An 8,585-nucleotide genomic window follows, 5' to 3' on the forward strand; every position below is an offset into this window, starting at 1 on the left:
CTTGGTGATATTTAAATTTCACTCCACACCACTACCCTGCTCTAAAGTCTTTTTGCTTTCTTGGTGCTTCCTGCCATATTACATTTCATTAGCATGAGCCAGCAGTGATACATTCATACCCTTAACATTTCTTCTACTGCTTGGTTCATTCCTATACTACCCACTAGAGTTCTGCATGTGACTATTTGATATGCTTATTTAAAATGAATACATGTAGGCTCCTTGACTGAAGTTTGGCAGGCCACAGTTGATGTTGATACTGTCACTAACTTCCTGTATGATTGAATCTCCTGGTCAGTATCCTCTGTGTATTACTGATTGATTTCCAGACCTCAGTGCTGGGAGATTTATCCAACAATATCAACTAATTCTTTGATTTATCATGGGTCTCTTGTTATTATATTATGAGGAAGTAGGTGGCAGATATCTCTGAATCTTATTAGCTATATACTTTTTCTCCTGAAGGCCTTGTACATGCTACTGATTTATGTCAGGAAGAAAGAGACTCCAAATGTGGCAACCATCCTTGACATGCTTGCTGTATGGGCTACTGTACTTTATGTGAACCAGCTGAGAACACATTATCATCATTATTCCAATGCATGGGGGAAAGACCTTAAATCTATCAGCTGTGACATGTACAGCTATGCCCATGTAACTGTGTCAGTTCAGTTCGTATTGGCCTTGCAATCTTTTGCTTTTATATGTGCTTGCACGTGTGTGTGTGTGTGTGTGTGTGTGTGAGAGAGAGAGAGAGAAAGAGAGAGATGTGTGTGTGTGTGTGTGTGCGTGCATATGGGTGTATTGTATTGCATATGTATGTTCCTCTGTGTGTGTATGCTTGGAGTCCAGAGGTCAGTATCAAGTGTCATCTTTTTTCACTCTTCTCTACTTTTACTGAGACCGGAGTTCTCACTTGAGCCCAGAGCTCTCCAATCTGCAGAGCTTGCCCATTCAGCTAGGCTCGTGAGTCACCTTGCCAGGGGATTCTGTCTCCTCCTTCCACAAGCTGGGATTACATGCAGGTCTCAGTGCCCCACCTGACATTCATGTGAGTGCTAGGCTTTCAAACTCTGGTTCTCATGCTTGCACAGCGAATATTTTATTCATTCAGCTAACCTCAGCCTCTTTTAATCTTTTAATTCTTTCCTCAAGGGAGTGACGCATTCATTGCAAATCCCTTCTCAAAGCTAAAGACACTTTCCTCAGATATAAATGTGTGAAAATTTTCAGGGTAATGGGTGTTTCTAAACTCTTTCTAATTCTTCAGAGTCATGAGGGCTTTATTTTCTCTAGGTCTTAATACAGGTTATGGGGAATGAGGGTCTTAAGGGTCAAATAGAATGTAATTGGGGGAAATCTTACAGTCCAGTCCAACTACGATGAATAACTCATTATTCTAAGTCATGTAATATTCTGTGTTTATTTTTTCATGTGTGTATGTGTGCTTATATATGTGTGGGTACACGTGTATACAGGTACACATGCATGAGTGTGCACGTGCGGGCGATGGTCAGAGTTTAATGTGAAGTTATCTTCCTCGATCTCTCTCCACCCTATTGTTTGAAACAGGTTTCCACTCATTGAACCTGGAGCCAGACTACCTAGCCAGCAAGTTTCAGAGATACTCAGTCTCTACCTCCACAGCATTGGGATTACTGGTACACACAGTCACACCTGGGTTTTTTACATGGGTGTTAGGCATCTGAAATCAGGTCCTTATGCATATACAGCAAGCACAAACATGCCATCTCCCCAGCCCCTTGCCCCAACAGTCTTATCTCTGTATTGCAACTTAGTTTGAAACATCTTTCATACTTGCTCTATATTCACAAAAAGCAGAATACCTTTGGTTATCCTTATTTGTAGGTTCCAGGCTTTATATAGTTATATAGCAGTCTTGCATGCATACATAACATGAAAGCTGAAGTGAAATTGTCTGAGGGAACATAAGTAACCAATGGGATGGGGATAGAAAGGAGAGTATAAGGGTATTGGGAATATATTTAAAATACACTATATGCTTATATGAAGATATCTTTATGAAACCAAGTACCATATACAATGCATGCCAAAAGAAAAAAGGGAGATTTAAAATAAGCACAATTTGGGCTGGAAAGATGGCTTAGCAGTTTAGCACTTGCCTGGGAAGAGAAAGGACCTTGGTTCGAGGCTTGATTCCCCAGGACCCATGTTAGCCAGATGCACAAGGGGCGCACACATCTGGAATTTGTTTGCAGGGGCTGGAGGCCCTGGCACGCCCATTCTCTCTCTCTGTCTTTCTGTCTCTCTGCCTCTTTCTCTCTGTCTGTTGCTCTCAAATAAATAAATAAAAATAAACAACAAAAAATAAAATAATCACATTTTATATATCAGTGAAATGCTGCCCCCCCCCCGCCAAAAAAAAGACCAAACAGCCTTTTTTTGATAACTCAGCTGTATGGTGTCTCCCAGTCCTCTAAGAAGCACTCAAGAATTTGAACCTCTCAGCTCATCTATGCTTTGCTTGGCTATAAATATAGTTGTCTTTTAAAAAAAAGTCTATGTAAACCTTCACTAGGGAACATCAGGGCATTCATAGGAATCTAAGAGCATTGTGTTGCCCTTGGCCTTTTAGAGCTGAAGAGAAACCAGATATGTCAAGAAATCTAAAAGTGTAGACTTTCCCCTTCTATAAGTACTTGTGGGCACTTGAAACATTTAAATATAAGGAGATCTGCCTACACTTTGATAAAGAATCCATGCTCTGGGATCTGTTATGTGAGTATGTGCCTAAATAATTCCAAAGTATTATTTATAAGTGAAATGGTAACAACAGGCCCAGGATCAGATATGAAGAGTGACCTCAACTGGCCTCTAACCTTATTTCTACTTCTGTGTCTGGGTAATGGTAGATTAGGTAGCTCCCCCTAACATTTGCACTGGAGATAATATAAAAACATGGATAAAATATAAGTAGAGTTCTAAAATGCATTGATGTTTTAATGGATAATGATCTTGTAATGGATTGAGGTCAGTAGAGTTGAGCAACTCAGAGGAAGGAAAGAGAAAAATTTGGGCACTTTTGCCTTGGTTTTTGTTCATTTTGTATGCTCATAACAGAGTACCACAGATTGGGTGATTTATAATGAGTAGAAATTGATGGGCTCACAATACTGGAGGGTGGGTAGTTAAAGAGTCAGGTTCTAGGATCTAGCATGGGATTTCTTGTCATTATCTGGCAGAAAGGAGAGAGAGAAAGAAGAGTGAGTGGAAGAGAAAGAAGGAGGAGGAGGAAGAGAGAAAGTGAGAGCGAGAGAGGGAAGGAGAGAGGCAGAGAGGAGAGGGAAGGGAAAGGGAAGGAGAGAGGAAGAAAGAGAGAGAAAGACAGAGAGAGAGCGAGCTTAGTCACTAATAATCCATCTGCCTGGAAGACCTTGAAGGACCACATGGAGCACCCACCACAAATGTTTATTGGTAAGTATGGGTATCATGTGACCTCCATTCAAATCCTGATTTTGCTACTAAATGACCATGTGACTTGGGGAAAGCCATATAACCATTTAATTCATTGTTTCTTCATCTGTAAAATAAATCACTATTTATTAAATATTAGTCACCCCCATGCTACTTCCATAGCTCTTTCCATGTGTTGAGATCAACTATTAGTCATCTAACATTTTCCAGTAAATTTGTAATGTCAACTGTTTGAGGTAGAACTTGATCTACAGCCATAATCATGGCAGCGGTGCCTAGCAGAGGTGGGTGTTGTCACAAGAATAAGTGTGACCGGACACTATTGACGCCCAGCTAGATACTGTGCCTCTGGAGTTTATGAGCACTGGGTCTGCTTTTTGTTTTCTAAAAAGATTGGCAAATATTGGGGAGGTATTGAAAATGTACTAATAACTGAGCCTTGAGCAGACATTTCCCAAAAGAAGAATAAACACTTTACTGAGAATAAACAGTTTTTCTCCTTGTGAGTCTGTGATATTTAATGCTATGTCTCCTGTGGCATCTAAATCCAGGTCATATATTCTCTGTAGGAGGGTTCTGACCTTTTAAGAAAATGTTAGATTAGGTAGTCTTTAGGGCAAAATTATATTATTCTATGATTCTCTCCTTATTGGAGGAGTATTGGGGAAAAGGTATGAGTCTTTTTTTTTTTTTTCAGTTCATACATCTGTTAGACTGAGTACTTTCTTGCCAGAAGCTCCATAGCTGAAGTGTGATCATGATTACTAGCAAAGAGAATCCATTGCTTCAATTTCCCTGATATTTCTGCATGAATGAGCCTTTGCAAGGAACAGATACTTGGTCCTTGAGATACTTAATATTGCCCTCCTCTGTGCTTGGCTTTCCCTCCTCTGAGTGGCTGATGTGAAGTAGCATGCTTGCTTCATGTAAGAACCCGTAGTGTTTTGGCCAAGCTCCTTTTCAATGCTGATTAGAGGTTAGCCTGTGCATCATGGGACATTTGGCATTAATAGGAAGGGCTTAGAAAATTTTCCTTCCTTGTCATATTTCTGAAAGATATCAGATCCTGCAATGATTTGCCCAAACCTGCTGGCTTCCAGAGTTCTATCACTTCTTAACACTTCTCTCTCTCTCTCTCTCTGTTGCATATGTGAAGCAAGTCATTGATATTGGATGCCTTCCTCAACTTCTCTCCTCTTTATTTTCCTGAGGCAGATTCTCTCACATGAGCACAGAGCTCATGCATTCAGGTAACCTAGCTAGCCAGATTGACCCAGGAATCCTGCCTTTACCTCCCAACAGTTGGAATTGCTGGCAGGCACCATGCCCACCTGGTATTTATTGGAGGTCAAAATCTGGTTCTCATGTGCAGCAGGTGTCTTATCCACTGATTCAACTCTCCACCCTTAAAAACTGCTATAAAGAAATTGAGATAACATTTTACAAAATTATGATCTTTAAAATGGTTTTATTTATGAGTGAGAGAGAATGAATGAATAAATATAGGCACACCAGGGCCTCTTGCCACTGCAAAAGAACTCCAGACTCATGTGCCACTTTGCACATCTGGCTTTACATGGATACTGGGGAATCAAACTTGGGCACATGATATTAGGTTTTGCAAGCAAGTGCCGTTGGCATTGGCTTGAAACATCTTTCCAGCTCAACACAGTGATTTGAAGTATAAGTATTTTGTGAAATTTTAATTAATTGATGCATTACTTCACCTAATTATATTTGTAGCAAAAGCACTGTAGTGGTTTGAATTATGTGTTCCCCATAAGTTGATGTGCTCTGAAAGCTTGGTTTCCAGCTGGTGGCAACTTGGGGACTGGAGCCTTGCTGGAGGAGGTGTGTGTTAGAGATAGGCTTAGGGTTGTTGTACCCAGTTTTCCCTTGCTAGTCTTTGGCTCACTCTCATGCTGTTATGGTCCAGCTTCTGTGACAAGTAGGTGATGTCCAACCTCTGCTTATCCAATCCTTTCCCCTGCCATTATGAAGCTTTCCCTTGGCTCTGTAAGCCAGAATAAACAACTTTTCCCCTAGAAGCATTTCTTGGTTGGATGTGTCATCTTAGCCATGAGATAGGTAACTGCAGCAAGCACAGAATACCCATTTTCTTCACAATTTTTCAAGAATACAATATATTTCTATTCTCCAGTCACCTTGTAGGAATTTGAAACAAGAATAAATAAAGAGTATTTAAATATATTGAATAATATGGGTATATGTTTAGCATTTAATTTTACCCATTTATCCATTGATGGACATATGGGCTGGTTCCAGATTTTTTCTATTGTTAATAGTGTATTAAATATGTAATGCAGATTATCTCTTTGATAGTGATTTAATTTGTTTTGGGAAAATACTCAGTAGTGGCACTGTTGGATCACATTGCTGTTAGATGCTTACTTTTGTAGCTCTTTCTATGTTGGGTTTCATAATGGTATACTGATTTACACCATTATGTTGCATCAATAGTGCATAACTGTTCCTTTGTCTCTGTATCCTCACCAACATATTAATTTTTGTGTGGTTTTGGTAGTGCCATTATAATGGGGTTGAACTGGTACCTTTATGGGTTTGCTTTGCAATTTTCTGATGACTAAGGATGTTGATCTTTGTTTAATGTATCCTTTGGCCATTTGTATGGTTTCTGTTGAAAAAATGTCTATTCAAGTCTTTTGCCAATTTTTAAATTGAATTATTTCATTCTTTCATATTGAATCGAGTTCATTATATATTTTGAATGCTAACTTCTTGCCAAATATACATGTAGCAGAATTCTGAATGTAGAATTTCACTTGTATTCTAAGCGTCACTAGGGATTAATGTAGGTCTTAAGGTTCATGATTGTTGCTTGTGTGTGTGTGTGTGTGAGAGAGAGAGAGAGAGAGAGAGAGAGAGAGAGAGGGAGAGAGAGAGAGAGAGAGAGAGAGAGAGGGAGAGAGGATCTCCCTATGTAGCTTTGACTATGATCCCAGCCTGGCCTTGTCCTTGTAATTCTCCTGTCTCAGCCTTACAGATGCTGGGCTTATAGGCATGCACCACTGCACCCTGTACGTCCAGAGTTTATGTAACAATGACAACAGAGTCTTCATCCCAGTTTTGGCATTTTAAATCTCCCATTGTTAGGATTATTGGCATCTATTGTCAAACTTGCCTGAACCCACCTGCATTCATCTAAGCTAGGTTATTGGAAAATATCAGTACTAATTAGTTTTCTTAGGCAAATGAGGAGGACATATACAAATCACCTTGTTTGAGGAAATTAGAGCTGTATATATACAGCTTTGTGAGGCTATTATCTCTAACACAGTTAAATTCGTAGTTTGAATATTTTTGAGGAATTGAGACAATGGGAAATCAAACCAATTTATGTCAATATATAAATAGGAATATAATGATAGTTTTCAACCTAATAGCACACAGGGAAGAAAAGGATACAGAAGAGGAAGTCAGAAGTGTATAGAGGCCCCTACTTAACACTTCTATGTTCTAGGTTCTATATAGTTTCCACAGGGACAGGGCCAATAGCTTTTAAACATAGCTTCTGTGTGATGAATTGATCTCATAGTTTTAAAGCTCAAGCTTGATTGAACATGTTGGTTTCTCTTGTCATCTTCTAAACCAGTCCAATTTCAATTCTTTTTATGGTGCTTGCATCTTTAGACATCTATAGTCTTCAAAGCCAAGTCAATAAGGTCTGGGAAAGTGAGTCCGTGTTATATGTAGAGTTTTATGTGGTGTGCCTTACAGACACACGGGGTATCATCAGTTACGTTGCTGTTTATAGAGTGACCTGCTATCTTAGCCCTCCACCTCGTTAAACCTCATCTTGGAATCATTTTCCTCTTTGCATCCAAATGTCCTGCTTTACATGCTGCTATTTAATTCTCCAAATGGCACAGAGACAGAACTTATATGAACAATAATGTGCAAATAAGTGTGTGTTCAGGCTGATGAATGGTTAGCATCTGTGGTATATTATAACCTTTTGTTACATTGTGTTTGTCAAGAGCTTGGATATACAGAGAGCAGAGCCTTTCAACAACCAGTGAGTGTGTAGCTGACATTATATGTGCTTGGTCATTGTAAAAGTTGCATTAAAAGATTGTTTTAACCGAAAAACAAATTCTCTATTATTCAGACAGAACTGCACTTGTATGTACCCATGTACCTATGGTCAAAGCAGTCTCCACTTATGATGTGCTCAGAGACCAAGAGTAGGATCGATACAATGCAGAAGATCATGGGATCCAGCTGACAACCTAGTCAGAGATAAGAAGCCTCAATTTGATTTTGGGATCATACATGATCTTTTCACTTAATTCCAATGGTTGTCTACCAGCAACAATATTTTGCCATGAGGACACATGGCATTGTCTGGAGACATTTTGAGTTTCCATAGTTGTGGGGGATATCCCTGGCTAAATGTTCTATGGCTTAGCATTGCAATGCTGCATATGTCTGCAATGCGGAGGACCCTCCCCAGTCAGAAGTTATCTTGTCCAAAATGTCAGTAGTGGCAAGGTTGAGAAACCTGCTGCTGTAGTTCAGGTTTTATTTTTGTTGTTTTTAAATTTAATTTAATTTAAGTATTATTACTATTAATACCATATTTCATATGGATGCATCACATATTGGTACCCTCTTTTCCCTAGTCTCTGTCCCCATTCCATTGAAGACCCTCCTCAGTGGCGTTGCAAGTATTCCCCATGGGGTTGTGGGTTATGCATTGTAAGAGAAGCATCCAGCTACTTTTTGAGGTTGGGAATGCCTCTGGGCGTGATGTCCAATCTGTGGCTCTTAGAATATTTCTGCTTCCTCTACCACAAAATTCCCTTAGCCATGGTGGGTGAGTTTTAAGTCTGCTTCAGTTATGAGCTCTTAGGAACCTCTGGTTCTCTGCTTTAGTAGGTATTGAGCAACCTCAGTATCTCCTACACCCTGGTGCTGATTATCAGGTTCAGCATGGAAGCAGCACTCTTGCTCATCTCCCCAATTCCTCTGTGGTTTCAGCTATGGCTTGGCCGAAGTATGAGGGATAGTTTATCTTCTCGGGTCTCCCTCCATTTTTAAAAAGAATAACAGATTTTCCAATGGAGAGTGAAGTCAGCATAGTTTAA

The sequence above is a fragment of the Jaculus jaculus genome, chromosome 3, assembly GCF_020740685.1.
Source record: "Jaculus jaculus isolate mJacJac1 chromosome 3, mJacJac1.mat.Y.cur, whole genome shotgun sequence".
Classification (NCBI taxonomy): Eukaryota; Metazoa; Chordata; class Mammalia; order Rodentia; family Dipodidae; genus Jaculus; species Jaculus jaculus.